Consider the following 17772-nt stretch of genomic DNA (forward strand, 5'->3'; position numbering starts at 1 on the left):
TATGGCCGACATTGCCACAAGTGACCGTTTTAATTTAAATTAATCCCAGAGAATTAAAACTCCATTTCTTCAAGTCTTCCTGGTTCCATTTCAAGTGCTCAGGAACCACAGGCAGTCAGTGGCTGCTGCTCGGCACTTAGAACATTTCCATCACGCTGAAGAAGGTGCTCAGTAAATAAAGTCTGCAATGCATGTCTGGAGTGCATTCCATCATTAAGTCCTTTATACGTTATCTGAATTACATCTATGCTATACTTTTCTCTGTGGTGCTTGATTACGGGCAGTAAAAATAAAATTGATCTTCATGTTTGATTAAATGAACCATCAAGGTATATTGTATTTATCTTCTCTTAGTTTTTTCCACTGGTAAAAGACATAGACCTACCAATTTTAATTCAAAGCAAATATTAAAAAATTCTCATGGAAGAAGAAGGCACAGAGATGTGCCAGTGGAAATGGTGATGGAATGTGTCTAAAAGTGGGGCAGAGAGAGCCATTTCTTTAAAGCACCTGTTGTCTTCCCCCCTTTTCTGTTATAAGAGTAGGTACTTGCACCAGTATAACCTTGTACTACATTGCTTTTTCATAAAAATGTTAACGGTAAAGATTATTGCTAATGGACTGCCTTTAAAAGTCAAACATTCAGAATTCTATACTGTCTCCTAAGATACTTTGAAATATAAATTTTGTGGAGCATTGTTATATAAGAAAATAAATCTTTGATGTATACATCAACATATTTAAAAGAAATGGATCTTTTAGAAAGAATCTAGGCAAGTCTTAAAAGTAGAGTATGACTAGTCAAGCTGGAAAAATAATTTGGGGCTAGCTTTTAAAATTCACTGTGTAAGCCGGGCGGTGGTGGCGCAAGCCTTTAATCCCAGCACTTGGGAGGCAGAGGCAGGCGGAACTCTGTGAGTTCGAGACCAGCCTGGTCTACAAGAGCTAGTTCCAGGACAGGCTCCAAAACCACAGAGAAACCCTGTCTCAAAAACCAAAAAAATAAATAAATAAATAAAATAAAAATAAATAAATAAAATAAAATTCACTGTGGATGGTGTGAAAATGATGTAATTTAAAATTCTACTCATAATCCTAACATAATTTTTCAGTTTTTTATTCTATTATCTATCTATCTATCTATCTATCTATCTATCTATCTATCTATCTATCTATCTATATCATTGTCTATTTATGTATCTATCTACTTCTACCTATTTATCTATCTATCTAATTTATCTCTCTGTATCATTATCTATATATTATATATCTACCTAATATCTAATCTAATTTATCTATTTGTATCATTATCTACATATTATGTATCTATCTACTATTATCTATCTATCTATCTATCTATCTATCTATCTATCTATCTATCCATTCACCCATCATCTGCCTATCTACTTCCCTACTGACCTGAAGTGCTGACAATGGAATCCAGTTGCTTGCCCATGCCAGGCAAGTGCTCTTCCACTGACCTGCATTTCTAGCCCTCAATAATATTTTCTTCCCAAAGAGTAATTGACACCAAATCAACTGCTTATTTCATATTTTTATAAAGCCTTTAAAATGTCTACCCACATAGAAGAGGTATTTTAAGATTGAGTGAGTACTATTTTTTGCCTGCCTAATTGTGCAGGTCAATAAAATAGCTTTAGGTGAGAAAAAGCAGGTGGACATGAAGACAGTCAGTCTCTGGCTTTTTTTTTTTTCAGACAGCCATTCCTTCACCATGTGCACAAGACACACAAGTATGTTTAATTTTGGTTTCTATGAAAGCATCTTGAAATCATGGAACTCAAAAATTCACTAGAAAGGCAGGAGTAGCTGAAACTAAGATTATCTCCCATTCGACAGATGGGAAAGCCCAGTTCAGTCTGGGAGGCCAAAGAAGAAACTAAAAATTTTCATGCAATAGCCTTGAGCCCCATTGTTAGGTCTTGCAAAACAAAACAAAACAAAAAAAGTTGTTTTTGTGAAAAAAATGAGAAACAGTTTGACTTGACTCTGCTTGACCTTTTGGTATGCAAAAACACTAAAGCTGGCTGACATTCTGGCTGCACATTTTGCAGCTGTGTAATCACTGGGGTCTGGGAGTCCTGACTATACTTAGTTCAGCTCGTGGAGTCCTTTTGAGACCAAGACAATGGAACTTATAATTAGCAAACTACTATAAGTCTAGAACTATGACACATGAATAGAATTTCTTCCTTTTTCTCTTCCCTTCTACAGGGACAGGGCATAAAAATAGAACAAGAAACTAGTAACATTTGTTCTTCCTCTTGCATCACTTTTAATAAAAATATAACCGAGGATGGAACTTGGCAAGAGTAATGTCCAGTGAGAGGAGGGTGACAATCATTTTCCTCGGACACCTGAACTTTCTGACACGCAGGGGCGAATGGGAGCCTGTCGGAGAGGAATGTGCTACCAAATCCTTGCATTTACACGCCCAGCACCTAGTCGCCTGTTATCCATGGTGGTATGTTCCAAGCCTGCGTAGGTGTGTGAATAAACAAGCACAATACAAAACCCTGCATGTATTTTCTTCTACGTCCTGAAGCATTTCACATAGTACCAGAGTTAATCTGTCCCTCCCATGCTTTGTGCCTGGGTGTTATTTTGTTCTACCATTTCTACTCTCTGGACCTATTATTAAATAAAGTAAGGGTCACTTGAATAAAGCACTGCCATACCATAATAGTCATATAAACCCAAAGGCTACTAAGTTTTAACTAGCAGGTAGTATATATAGCATGGATACTGCAAAAAAAGAGATGGATCGTGTCCAGTATGGTAGGAGACCGCATCACACTGCTTAGGAAAATGTGCCATTTACAACTTATGAGTTGTTTACTTATGGAATTTTTCACTTAATATTTTTAGATTATAATTTACTGTAGGTAAGAGCAACTTGGAAAGCAAAATCATGCATAAGGGAAGCTATTGTATCACAAGTCTTGCTCAGAACTTTATTACTTTTCCTTGGGCCACTGATAATAACTTTTTCTGTCTTCTTACTGATTCCTTCTTCAGCTCATTGATGGATGTCAGATGAGTATTAGTAAACAAACAGACAAACAAATTCCCAGTTTAGAACTACCATGTGACCACGAGCTCCTGTAAATTAGACATGGAACAATAAAGTTCATAAAAATAAGCTTCATCTTGACTTATCTTTCCCTATTCTGCCTCCGATCCTATCCCACCTGGAGTTCCCAAAACTGTGTTTTGGTTCTTCCTTCACAGACTCTTTCCTGACTCTGCTGTTTCCTTTGCTTTTTCCTTCAGCAGGAGTGCAGCTCCTTTCCCAGACTCGGTCCGTCACCGACACCATCCATCAAAATCTTCTGTCTCTCCAAGTTCAAGCAGTGTAATCAATTCTTCCTGCCTCATTTAGCAGAATTTTTCCTTTCTGCCTGTTTCATTTTATCTTGCTTTTCTGAGTGTATATGGCCTGTTTTCAAAAATTAAATACATTTGAAATGGTTAAGCAGTCCTGAGGTGTCTGGACCATTTTTAAAAAGCAGTTTCCGGCTCCTTCTGTAGAGGCCTCTGTTTCTGATGGGACAGTCACCTCCCCCTCCTCCCAGTCTGTAACCAGAGCCTGACTTTCCCTCTTGTAGACACAATTCTGAACCGAGCTTGAGTTGGTCTTTTCTGAACTTCATTCCCAAGTGCTCTTCAATCTTTATATTTTCCCATCTATTTTTATAGCATGCAGTTTTAACTCGATTCTGCTAAATAGACCTGATATGTGATTCCTCTGTGAATCAGTCCAAGATTGTCTTTCTCCATTTCTCTGGCCATTTTTGATCCTCTCGCCTTCACCAAGAATCTTAACAAGAGATCTATTTAACTGGGACACCACCCCTCTGCCTCTGACGGCTCCTCTAATACTGACCCATTTACTGACCTCACCTTACTCTTTGACTGCAAATCCTTCCTGTCTATGTTGTATCGGAATTTGGCTCAGATCTATACTAAGGCCTTTTTCTTCCTCTTCTGCAATAATTCCTGAATAGATATGCTCTGATAGTTTATCACCCAGTCTGGGTTGATACTTCCCACTGTCCAAGAGGGGCATGGTCCTGTTGGTCATTTAAATAATGTAACTCCAGATGTTAGAACTCAGGGCCTCATTTTAGGTAGCCTTTCATCTTTCCACCATGCTATCCTTCTCAAAACAGTTCTAATGAAAAACGAGCATCATATGGACCATTTCATTTGATCTTCACAATACTGTTAAGTAGGCTGAAGTTACCATCCTATGCTATTTAAGAAAATGAAGTTCAAGGAGACCAAATGACTTGACCATAGTGATGCAAAAGGAACTAATATCTAAGGGTGAAGAAAACTCAGAACATTTTAAGATGCATATACAACTCCTTACCTGAAGCTAAATGTCACTTGTTTCTATTTCACAGACAGCATAGGGTTTAAAATAGGAGGAGGTAAGACAGTATGGCGATCTCGTCTTCCTCATTATTTCCCTTTGCCCCTGCTCAGCAGAGAGGAAATAATCAAAACAGCTAACATTTATAGAGTGCTTGGCAAAAGGCAGGTGCTATATATAAACACCTTACCTGTAACTACCTCATTTGTCTCTCCTGATACTGTTTATGACTACAGAGTACAGATGGGCAAAGGAGATTAGGAAATTAGTTTGCTCAAGGGGGAGTGAGCATTGAATCAACACCCATGCACTTTAAAGACCCATTTTTAACCTCGATGTCTGGGCTGTTCAAATTTTAGTGTGCCCATGAGTCACCTGGAGAACTGTGGACAGCAGTGTGTGACTCGGTAGAACTGAGTTGGGGTCAAAGATTCTGCCTTGCCAATAAGCTGCCAGCTGATGCTCCTTGGATCACACTCAAGTATTAGATTCTTTTTATTAGTCCCTGAGGGGTTGAATATAGTCACTCAAGTGACCAGAGTTTTAGTTCCAGGAAGTATGAAGACAAGAGAGGAGGGCCCTGATTTTCTCTCTGAGTTGGGTCTGCTCTTCAATTTTGTTCAGAGCAACCGAATCATCCTCCATGATGGCTCCATGCCTCGAGCTGCAAATCCCCTTGTCTGTTCTCTCATAAGAATATCTGTAGTATGAAGCATTAGAAAAAAGACTCTAGGTATTATTTAATTATGGTCATTGCAAACTTTAATTGTTCTTCTTCTATCTGAACACAACCTTGTCTTTATTACAGTTTCTATGTTCCATGGTGTCCCAACTCTGTTTTTCAGTGAGGCACATTTGTTCATAAAATTACTTTAGCTCACGCAGCTTGTCATTAAGCATCCATTCAAATGAAATTTGCTGATAAAGATTAATAGAATATATTAGCTTCCTTTTACAGTAGTGGGATAAAACTTAGGGCCCTGTACATGCAAGCCAACTGCTCCTCCATATACAAGTCTTCTGTTTCAACTAGAATTAAACTTTAACTCACTCTATACCCCTAGCAGGCCTTGAACCTTCAGCCCCCTGCCTCACTTTCCTGAGCAGTTAGGCTTGCAGGCTAATGTTTCCAGTTCAATCTATAACTTTTAAAGGTGAAGGGTCCCTTTAAAATCATGAGTTCATAAAATGGGCTTTGCTTATTGCTTATTTTTGCTTCTATATATTTAATCAAAACTTTATTATTGAGAACTTAGAAAATAATAGATATCTCATATAGAAATGAACCCAAAGTCTATATGCACCTTAATGGGAGCTTCTGCATAGGCAGACAGAACAACTATGCAGAAGTCATGACACTTCGCACTGAGAGCAGCCGTGCATGCGGAAGCTGTGGCGCTTCATAGAGGATCCTACACTTTCAGTATCAAATACATTCGTATGCACTTACATACCACCAAGAAACGACAAGTCCACATGTAAGTCAAAATCGGAAAAACAATTAGCTTTATGTCTTCATTCATGGCTCAATTGTCTATTACCTGCATTCTGTCCTTCCTCAATACTAACACCCCTTCGTTTTCTCCTTTCTGCATACTACGATGCACCAATCCATACAGTTGTGTGTATGTATATAGATTACATACGTGTGTGTGTGTGTGTGTATTATAGGCTAGAATCTGCATATGAGGGAAAATATATGGTTCATTTATTTTCTGGCCACTTTAATGAACTAGGTGCTGGGTTGATCTATGATGCTCAATTTGGAAACCAAAATCCATAATTTTATAATTACATAAAGTTACATACATACCATATCTTAAGACATTGATTTAAATGTGTACCTGTAAGATACTATTAAAACAATATTTTATTTAATCAGTTGCATTTAGTTTATTCAGTTTTGTCTTTGTTTTGTTCACTGGCTCAGATGCTGTGATAGGATATGGTAATTAATGTCACTTCCAAATAGAAAACCTCATTACGCACAGTTAGCTCCTCAAGATGTTTGCTCTAAAATGTAACCCCCTCACACACACACATAAAAATCTTCACTTAGCTTATGAAAAGTGAACTCAAATCAATTTCTGTTAAATCCATCAGTCTTGGATGAAATACAGATCTGCAGTCACAATGGCGGGCCGTAATTGCCTTCGATTTTCCTTTAAATCAACTTTCAAACTTTGTGTTCTGATCACAGAAAACCTCTTTCCAAATCTTCCTTCCTCCAGCATGGAATGATCCCTAGCGCTCTCATACCCAGCCCATACACTTGAGTGCTACACCAGGAATTTTATGAGCAATTTCTTTATCATTCTCATAGCAATCCTGAGCAACAAGGTGACCCCTTTTTACAGATTGAAACTCAGGCTGTGAGAAGGAAAATTACAACTAATATTGTTACTATTACCAGGAGTGGGGCTGATGTTAATGGAAGCCGTATTGTCATATAGTAGAAGGAATTAAGGAGAGCCCTTAATTTGGTTTGTCAGGTCTCTAGCCTCATTCATGATGACCCTGTCCTTACCCCCAAGCACCTTCCAGACATCCCACCTTCTAAAGTCATCACTTTGAAAGTCTGGATCTTATCATACTGAGTCAATGGGCATGAAATCATTTAAATCATGACTTCCATGACTACTAACACTTCTATGACAAGCATTGCACTACTCTGATCATCAAAACACATGAAAGTGTTCATATAATATACTATTATAGTGTGCTATGTACATACTTTAAAAGCTGTATGTCGCTGCCTGTCAGTGCTACCCCTATCCCTTGATCATGTCAAGCCATTCAGCACTTTTCTCTTATACTAAATATAAAATTCAAGCTCCCTTAGCACAGACATTCTTTTTCATTCCATCCTCCCGCCTTCATACATCCTGTTCTCACACATATCCTATGAGTGACCATCAACATCCAGAAGTAGTCATTTGCATTGCCTTCATATCTACAACCCCTTATTGTCCTCTGTTTTTTCTACTTAAACTATGCCCTCTAGAAAAGACAAATATTGTAAGTTTTCTATCATTTGGGGTCTGATTTGATATAAATACACAATATCATGCATGTATATATGACATGGAGTATAAGTAAATTTATCTGAGGGAAACAAAGGGGACCAATGGGAGGGGTGAAGAGAGACAGAGTGGGGCAATAAGGGAACATACTTAGTGTATTAATAAAACATATACTTGTGTACAGACTAAAAATACATTTAAAAATAAAGAAAAATGGAATATATCAAGTTCCACACATAATAATGTTTCTGTTTGTCAAAGGATAAAGACTTATGCCCATATTATAGTTTTATCTTAAATAAAATATATTTGGCCTTAAGATCAATCAATCAACCAGTCAATCTATCTATCTAGTTGAGTCACATTTTACAACGCTCTTTCCTTAATGTTGTATTCCTATGCTCCTGAAGTCCTGTAAACACATTACCTCTTGTTCTAACTTGCATGCCAACTACACCTTCCTTTTACAAACATATCCTCCAAGCCATCTTTGAGTCTATCTCTGTGAAGTCTCCAGGACTCCAAACAAACTAAAGACACAGATCAATAGCTTGATCACATCACTTCAGCCTGGAGCCATAGCCATAAGGAACATTTCCCAGCACTTACACACACACACACACACACACACACACACACACACACACACACACACAGCTTGAATCATCATGGTGTATTTTCAGCTCATCAAAGGAACAGACTGCTTATTAAAGCATTGGTACAGGTCACCTAGCACTCATGTCCCAGGAACATGCAGCAAGAATTAAATAACTATCTTGCTGAAAGAACATGTTGAAATTGGATAGGGTTTGCAGCCTTGGAATAATAAGAAATTGAATAAATTTAATTTTTTTCCCTATGATACACCGGAGTGTAAATGTAGTTCAGACACACAGACACACAGACACACACACACACACACACACACACACACACACACACCTGTTCCATTTTATCACATTACAAGCTTCTTTTAAGGTTCTCTTCAATGTGCTGTGAAAGCTTCCTCTGTCCTCGCATGCATGCTGCTCAGCACAAAGGTCATGCCTTTAATTTTCAAGTCCATTTCCGCAACTTTTTCATCATGAGCACAAGAACCCTCTTGCTTCTCTTGGATTGTAAATGTATTTCTCTGTGTTGTGAAACTCCTTTTAGCTAAAAACCACCACCTAAAAACTCCAGACCTGAATTTTCATGAAAGTAATCACCCTGTTTCTCTTGTTTGTTATGACTATGTTGCTGTAATTTTTTAAAGATTTATTTTATTATTTTTTAAATATTTGTTTTATTTATGTGTATGATTGTTTGCCTGTATGCATGACTGTGGAGGTCAAAAGAAGGTACTTGATCCCCTGGACCTGGAGTGATAGATGGTTGTGAGCCACCACATGGGTGCTAAGAACTGAACCCAAATCCTCTGCGAGAACAGCAAGTTTTGTTTTCTGTGCATAGAACTGAGAGAAAGGAAGAGAAGCACATGGTCCACAATGAGTAAGAATACCTGTGTACACAAGGCAGCTGGGTTGGAAATGGTATTATTCCCTTTTGTTACATGCCTATAACATGTAGCCCATTTCCTTCATGGTGAACATCTTTCTGACATGTTTGTGTGCATGTATGAGCACATGTGTGTGAAGGCCAGAGGTTGATGTTGGATGTCTTCCTCAATAGCGCTTCACCTTGTTTCCCGAGACAGAGTGGCTCACTGCTTTGGCTGCCCAGCAAGCTTAGAGAGCTTCTTTTTTGCTGTCACCCTCCCATGGCACTGAAATGAAACGCATGTGCACTATGCATGGCTTCTGACAGTGCTGCTGGGGCTCTGAGCTCTGCTTCCCAACCTTGGACGCCAAGCACTCTACCGACTGAGCCATTTCCCCCACGTCCTGGGTCTGACGTTACTGACTGAACCATCTCCGCTCTCCACCTTCTGTGTCTGATTTCTATCATTTTATGTCCTTTAGAAGATGGATAGCCATTTTTGCTCAGTTTTAAAAGCAGATCATTCTGTTCAATAGGATCAGTCTCAATTTTTAAATGTTTTCCTAACATATAATTATCATCTACCAGAGACCCAAAAGTACTGTCAATGTGACTGAAATCAGAATGTAAATATTTTATCAACAGCTGTCAAATCTCAAATGGCAGCAAACAGAAAGCCCCCGAATTGCTATCATCTAGGCAGGAGGCTATATTACTTAATTGACAGATAAGACATTCTTCTGGTTTCCATGTTCCCATCAGCATTTTTAATGTATTAACATTGTGTGCTTCTCTACACAGTCACTGTGACAATCAGGATGAAGAGCAAATAACTTTGCTGTGCTCTCTGGGAAACACCCAACACAGGGTAGCTGCCTGCCTTTCAGCACATTGCTTCAACTCATAATATCTATGGTGTCTGCTCCTGACATAGACTGAATTCTGGTGTCAACGGATTATTATCACATCCATAAAAAGAAAAAGGGTTGCCATTAGAAGTTTGAGAACTCAATGTTTTACTTTCTGAGTCTTCATCCAACCAACTTTCTAATTGTGAATGTGCTCAGCTTAGCCAAAAAAAAAAAAATCTCTGTAGATGCACATAGAGATGACTTTCCATCCTCATTGTAGATAAGAGATCACTGAATTGAGATTTCTCAAGTGGTCTTTCCGAACGACTTAGGTTATTTTCTGTTTACACCGCTGTCTAGTACTATGTCCCTTCTCTTATCATTCCCCTAGGATATTTTTCCATTCTTACCCATTGAAGCAGCAGACATATTGGAGCAATGATTAATTTCTCTAAAGGCGACTAAGCCTACACCATTTTCTGATTCTACAGCCACACCTTTAATAAATATTTATAAGTCTCCTGCAAGGAAAGGTGTGCTTTAGGGAACGAGGATAACAGATGAGGCCCTGTCCTTGTGGAGGGTATTGCCAAAGAGAAGGAGAGACAAAGAATTATAAACAACTGTGACCCAATTACGTCTATCTTGCCCTTAAGCTATATCAGTATTTGCTAACGAGGGGCTATTCTATTATGCCTTTAAAAATTAGACTTTTTCAGTTTTAAAGGGTATGAAAAATGGTTCCCAGGACAGAGGAGGGGGGGAGAGAGAGAGAGAGGAAGGGAGCAAGGGAGAGGAGAGGAGGGAAGTGGAGGGGAGAGGAGAGGGGTGGAGAGGAGAGGAGAGGACACACAGGCAGACAAGGGAAAAGTGAATGGATGGAAGTGCCAAATGGTGTCAAGTGCTAGAGGCCCCAAGGGACACATTAAAAGGACACCAATGAGAAACATTAAAGTAAAGCAAAGGAAAGAGTGAAGTCAGAGATGAGGAAGCAAAGGGAATGAATAAGCACGAGTGAGCCAGATCCCATCAGACGTGCTAAGTCACGGCGGTACATTAGGACTCATTGCAAATGCACGGGAAAGATCAGGTGGGTTCCAGCAGATCTTACTAGCCTTCCCAGAGTGGAGTTTGATGAGTACCAGATATGCTTCTGTGTGGCCAGAATGAAAGTCAAGTGGATGCTAATGCCCTTGTCTGAGAGGAGTGTACTGAGGAATATGGCAAAAGATACCAGAGACCCAGGATGTATTTGGAGGAAAGCAAAGGGAAGAGCTGATAACCCAAGGATCCCAAGCCAGAAAGAGACCCTTGGTCTTTCCTAAATATCAGAGAAAACCCAAAGAGATGAGGAACAATTTCATGATGACTGAAAGAACATCTTTACACTCTTCTCCACTTACAAACAGAGCAGAGGTCTGGGAAAGTGAAATGATTTTTCAAAACTATACAAGCTGGACCATCGCCTGCCAACCTGTCCTCTCTGTTACCAGCCCAGGGATTTTCCCATTATTCAACCCTTCCTTCCCAGATACAACTCAGTGTCTTCTTCAACGCCTGCCATGATTTTTTCTTGGAAAGAAATTTCATTACATAACTTAATTTTTACCTGCATTATTTCTTTCCTGGAACCAAATAAACATGATTAAAAATAATGGCTGCATGAAGAAGCATATTTGAGGTTGAGATCATAGGATAAAATATGGATTTTGGTGGCCATACATAAGCCACATCTTCTAAACATTTGTCTCAAAAGGACAAAATACAATAGAAGATGCTGGAAATTAGTATTGCATTTATTGCATTCCCCAGGATTCATAGGCAACTCCAATACATCTCCTTGCTCCAAGACCTGACGTTTTTCTGCATATATTTTATTTTTTTTCTAGAAAGGAATAGATTCACTTGGTTCACTTAATTTGATAATACACTAGTGGAATAATCTAATGGAAGCCTCATGACTTCACAAAACATTTCTTAGTTGAGCAGGCCCACTTAATAGCTGTAAAAATGTAACCAGCAACAGCCTGGGCTCCTTGTACCACATAGCCATATCAGGACTGGCCCAGGTACAGCGTGGGGAAGGACAACCAATAGTCCAAGTGTAAATGTCACTAATGCCACTGACTGACTGGATAAAGTTATTAACATCTTAGAGCTGTTTCGTCAGCTGCAAAATGCAGATAAAAGAAGTATGTAACCTGTCATACTGGTCTGAAGATTAAGTCAAGTGTGGACAGATGTTGAGAATAAAGACCCAGTGTGAAGGCTCTGAATCAGCTTGGACCTTGCTTGAACCTGAGTGTCAGATGACCCCATAAACTCTGCCAAGTCAGTGCATGAGTAAACGCATGTGTGCCTGTGTGTGCTCGTGAGCGTATGTGCACATGTGTGTATGTGTGTGTGTAACCACAGCCTCTTCAGGGCTTACACTCATTTTCTCTTTCTGCTCCTGACCCCTATGACTCTGCTGCGTTTACCTTTGAGATTGAAATAGGAAGCTATGCTTCTCTATTAGGATCTTGAAACAGAAGAAAAGGAAAACCTTTCAAAATCAATTCTTCCTAAGAAAGCCGACTTTAGGGCTCTAACCCAGAGCCCATTGGCCAGAACTGAATCAAACAGCTAAAGTAAAGAATGCTGAAGAGATGGGATGGGATGCTGTTTTCTCCCTCTGAGACAAGATTTCCTGAGGCAGCCTGGCTGACCTGTAACTTATTGTGTAGCCTAGACTGACTTCAAGTTCATGGTAATCATCTCGCCTCAGTTTCCTGAGTGCCAGAGTTATAGATGTGAGTCACCATGCCCATTATGATGTGAACATTTAGTTGAAGTGCTTTGCTGTCCTTCACAGCATCAAGACTCTGCCAGGAAGGAAGCATGCATTTGGGGTAGGATAGTAACAGTGTTTGCTGGATAGAAAAAAAAAATTATTGTCAGCTGTAACGTGGAAAGAAAATTGTGCTGTCTCACAATCTTGCTCTTTCTTTATGCTCACAATCAGGATTTGGACCACTTGAACAAAGACAATATAAATCAAAGTACAGTTCTTAAACTTAGGAGATCATCTCTCTCTCTCTCTCTCTCTCTCTCTCTCTCTCTCTCTCTCTCTCTCTCACACACACACACACACACACACACGTATTTAAAATAAAGTCAGCTCGTTTCAAATTTCTGTTAGCATGCCTTTACTTTAAATTTGAATCAGATGAGGAAATGACACAGTGTTATCTCTGCGAAGGAGGCACAACTGAGCGATTGAGAATGTCTGCATAGTCATATTGAGACGCACACAGTCTGGGAATCAATGGGGACAAATTGTAATGGCGTGTATGTTCAAAGACGCCATGGTGAAACCTATTATTTTGATGGGGAAGAAGTGATGCCCACAGCAGAAAATTTAAGTTGTCCCCCAAACCAGCTCATAATTTATTTTTCTCATTGATCAGCTTAAAGACAAAGCCATCAATTCCCCCTTTCAAGCGAAGAATCAACTAGAAAAAACACTTACCTTACTGGACCTTTGTTGAAGTTCGGAAGGTCCCGTGCTTGGCCACTGTCAGAATGCAGCACTAGAAAACAACAAAATGTGGTTAACAAAAAAACAGGACCATGGGAAGACGAGGTAAACGGTTAAGAAAAAAATGATTCGAAGCAACATAAAGAGTTATAGAATGTCCGATTGGAAGTGAGTCGAGGCTAAACATCCAAGTTATCAGCAATGAGGGCACAGGGATTCAGAAAAGCTAAGTTATATATCACCGGGGGCTGGGGAGATGGCTCAGTAAGTTAATTGCCTGCCATGCAAGTATGAGAACCTCAATTCCATCTCGAGAATTCACATTAAAAAGCCTGGCATGGTGGTGAACACCTGTAATTCCAGAACCTTGAAGGTAGAGACAGGAGGAGTCCCAGAATTTCAGGCCAGTGAGAGAACATATTAAAAACAGAAGGGGGTGGGGGCTGGGAAGAACTGAACCCAGCTAAATCCTGGTTTTGCAGCTTCATCCCTCAAGCCCCCCCGAAGCTCAGGTTGACAAAGAGGGTCACTAAGGAAAGTGAGAACGATGACATTGCCCTCCCTCCCTTTTCAGCCCTCCTTATTTTCAGAAGGAAGTCATGTGCCTAATATCCCAGAAGGTCCTGCATTCCACCATGCCTCGAAACATTCAGGAATAAACTCCTGTAATTGAGGGGGCCAGCCATGATAATCTAAGTCTGGACAGGTCATCCACAGGAAGTTCTTTACTTCCAACCATTATCACCTGGGACTCTGACCATTGATTAATTTAAATAAGAGGCCCAAGTCACAGTAGTTTACCTGGTAGCAGGAAAGAACCACAAGCTGAGATTACCCGACTCCCACCCAAGAGCAGACCATTCAAAGGAAATGCCTGACATTCCAACTGCTGTAGATAGGATCACCTGCCAGCACACCTCACCAGGACACTCCTAGACAAATGTCAGCCAATCAGGGGTTCTGAACCTCAGGGACCCCTTACCTCCAATTCTAATTGAGCTCAGGGCTCTCCAGATATTCCAATATGTTGGACATGCAGAGAGACTGAGTTTGCAAACTTGATTAAAATAAAGGCTCTTTGCTTTTACATATGGGACTCAGTCTCCTTTGTTGGCTTTTGTGGGGACCCCACATATTTGGGCATAACAGTAATGACCTCATGAAGAGTCCCATCTCATAGGAGGAAACAATGAAATACTAAGGCCACCCCTCCACTCCATTCGGATGTAGCACTCACATCGAAGGTCTAGCACATGCCAGAACCTTAGAAAAGTGACCTGGTTTACTTTCAGTTGTGGTAAACATGGCGATCAAAAGCAACATGGGGAGGTTAGGTTTTACTTCATCTAATTTTTTTTTGAGGGAAGTTGAGGTAGGAACTAAAGCAGAGACCATGAGCAACACAGCTTACAATATTGTTCCTTACAGTTAGCTTAGCTACCTTTCCTATAAGTCTCAGGCTTGCCTGCCCAGGAATGGCTCTGCCCATAGAGGGTAGGCCCTCCCATATCAATCAGAAATAAAGAAAATGCCCTATAGACATGAAGACAGGTAAATCTGCTGGAGGCAGTTTCTCAATAGGAACTCCTTCATCCTAGGTATGTCAAAGCTTGTGGCAATTTGACAAAACCTATCAGCACATGAAGCACTTTTTTATTAATCTAATTTTTAATGATTATGTGTATGGAAGCTAGAGACCAATCTGAGTGTCATCCCTAGGAACACTGTCTACCTGGCTTGAAGTTCATCAGCTTTGCTGGGTAAGCTGACTGATAAGCCCCAGGGATATGTAATTCTCTGTGTTTCCCAGAGCTGGAGTTACAAGTGTGCACCAGCACATCTAGTATCTTCAAGCAGAGAACAAACTCAGGTTCTCATGCCTATGTGGCAAGTACTTTATTGACTGATCGATCCCCTTGCCCCAGCCTTGAAAGCACTGCTTTTAAAGGTTAATTAGGCAAAGAGAAGGGTACTGTGGGAGAGCATAGAGGAGCCTGTGGGTGTGAAGGATGCTACCGTGAATGACGTGAAGGAAGCAGGCATCACAGAGAAGCAAATGGGACCAGGCCTGCACGGAAGGAACAGGTGAGAAAGAGGACCTTCAAAGGGAGAAGTCGGCAGGAACCTAGGGTCACACGCAATGGACTTTCTCAGCAAGGAAGAGGGAACTGAGCAGCAAACTCTACAAGTGTGGCCTGTGACAACGAAAGCTCAGAGATGGACAGCAAACTTTAAGGATGTTCTATAGCAACTGGGAAGTGTAATTTGTAAGTCCACAATAGATCTGCAGTATGTTCGTTTAAGTCTGCAAGGAATGGCTGGGGGAAAAAATGAGAAGATATAGGCACATGGCTGCTTTGAGAACCACTTTTCACACCTTTAGATATCTGCCATCTGGACCCCTGCTCTTCCTTTCCTAGGGCCTCCCCCTGTACCACCGCTCACAGTGTGGGAACCACACCTGAAATGAACAAATCATTATGGATCCTTCCTTTCCTGAGCGCCTTTAAGTGAGAAGAATGTGTGACCAAAGGAAGGGTTGGGGCTGAACATTCTATGACATTCACTCATTAGGTATAGGGTAGCAGTTAGGCCGCTGCAGCCTAGACCTAGAATCTAGTTCTGTTTGAGTGTTCTACCTTTGAATTATCATACCTGCTACATAATCACTAGAACTTCCGTGTCTTCTATGCAGCAACATATCCTTGGAAATGAACATGTATACCCAACCACACATAAACACTTCCACCCCTTCTGGAGATGCGGTCCAATGGCACTTTGGTGGGAGGAGGCGGTATTTCTTTTCCTCATCAGCATCTACTGAGCAGTTTCTTTGTGGCACATGGATGTGCGTGGAGCTCATCTGCCACTGCTGATGCCCTCACAGAATCCCACACTGTACTACAAGCATGTAGGGCCATGCTTCACTTCTCAAGTGGGTCCTGAAGACTGGACTCAAAGGGCAAATGCATAGCAGGGTGATTCTTTTCACATGTAGACCAGCCATGTCTAGGTGATTTCATTAGCACGCAGGCTGATCATCCCACAGTGCTCTGCCATCTCCCACAGAGCAGCGACTGAGCCAGCGCCCACCATTTGGATTTCATTGTTAAGACTGGTTAAGTCTGCCAGAGCAGACTTTGGTTGACACCCTCATCATGTTTGTATAATTTAAAACCATGACTCCTAACTTGCTGACAGGTTGGATCCAGAGAGCTTCAACAAATCAATACACGGCCATGAATAATGCAAATTTACACATTAATATGACAATAGCCCACAAGGAATAAATCATGACATTTTCTGTTGATGTAAGTTTCTGTTTCCTAAATGAATTTGGGAGCAATTCCTGAGGCTGAAGACCTGAAGTTTCTCCAGAATCAGTACAGCAAAGTATTAATTTTGAAAACTATCAAAGGTGCTGACTTCCATCCTGGCTTCAAATTCATTGTATTGTCAATTAATTGTGCATGGAATTCACTTATGAGTAAGCTTTAAGTCTTGACTGTAGAAGATTGGTTTTTGCGAATTTCAGTAACTATGGTTCAGAAGGTTACAGACTTAGGAGTATGATTGGCGATGTCAAGATGCCTGTCTTAATTATGCAGATAGCTGAACACAGAAGGCCACAAAGCTGGGGACAGAATAATAACCACGGAAGGGTAGAAGACAGATTTCTTCCCATGGGACTACAAACTATTCCTATGATTGACAATGTCTAAGAGTTAGGCTGTCCTGTCCTCTTTTGAACTAACAGTCTTTTTCTGGATTTACCCATAGTGACTCTAGGAACTGTGTGAAGTTGCAACTCTGGACTTTCAATATGATGGTCTGACAGGATTTGTTTCCTTAAAACTTTGCTAAAAAAAAATCTTTGCTACTTTCTAATTATTCTGAGGATACACATTTCTCTTATCTCCAAAAAGACACAAAGGATCAAGGTAGATGTTCCTTCTTTTTCTTTCTTTTTATTTTTTTTATAATTTAAGTGGATGATAAATGAGTCCCTTGTCATCTGAGTTAGACAGAATTAAACCTGTACATAGTCTTGAAATAACTGGGCTTAATTAACCAATTTAACTCTTGAATTCATCTGAAATTAGACTGAACCCTTAGGGATAATCAAAATATTCCCATTTTAATTTCCAAGTTTGCTAGACTACTTCATTTGAAGAGCAAAATAACCAGTACTTTGGCGAGATTGAGACCGAAAGCCTTTCTACGGGTATATGATAAATATAGCCCCCAAACTCAGAGGTTAAATAAAACCTATTTGCATTATATTCATGTTGGTGATCATGCAGAAATTCACCCTTTCCCTGATCTGTCCATCATCTCCCTTCTCATCAGTCCATTCATAGTATGGGAGACAAAGCAATTTAGAATATGAAATGATTTTTTGGGCGTGTATGTGTGTGCATGTATGCATGTGCATATGAAAGCAAGAGGTCAACTTTGGGTGCTGTTGCTCAGGTGTCACCCACCTTGTGTTTTTGACAC

The 17772-nt window shown here is 40.2% G+C and overlaps 1 protein-coding gene across 3 annotated transcripts in view; it reads right to left on the reverse strand.

Moving 5' to 3' along the window:
- Positions 1 to 17772, reverse strand: part of Chrm3 (cholinergic receptor muscarinic 3) — a 452846-nt gene that overhangs the window by 230557 nt on the left and 204517 nt on the right. For all 3 annotated transcript variants that reach the window (XM_057788129.1, XM_057788128.1, XM_057788127.1), the window contains one exon: positions 13264 to 13324. The gene's annotated coding sequence lies outside the window, so the exon portion shown is untranslated. The remainder of the gene's footprint in view (positions 1 to 13263; positions 13325 to 17772) is intronic.

The sequence above is a fragment of the Chionomys nivalis genome, chromosome 13 (genome assembly GCF_950005125.1).
Source record: "Chionomys nivalis chromosome 13, mChiNiv1.1, whole genome shotgun sequence".
Lineage (NCBI taxonomy): Eukaryota > Metazoa > Chordata > Mammalia > Rodentia > Cricetidae > Chionomys > Chionomys nivalis.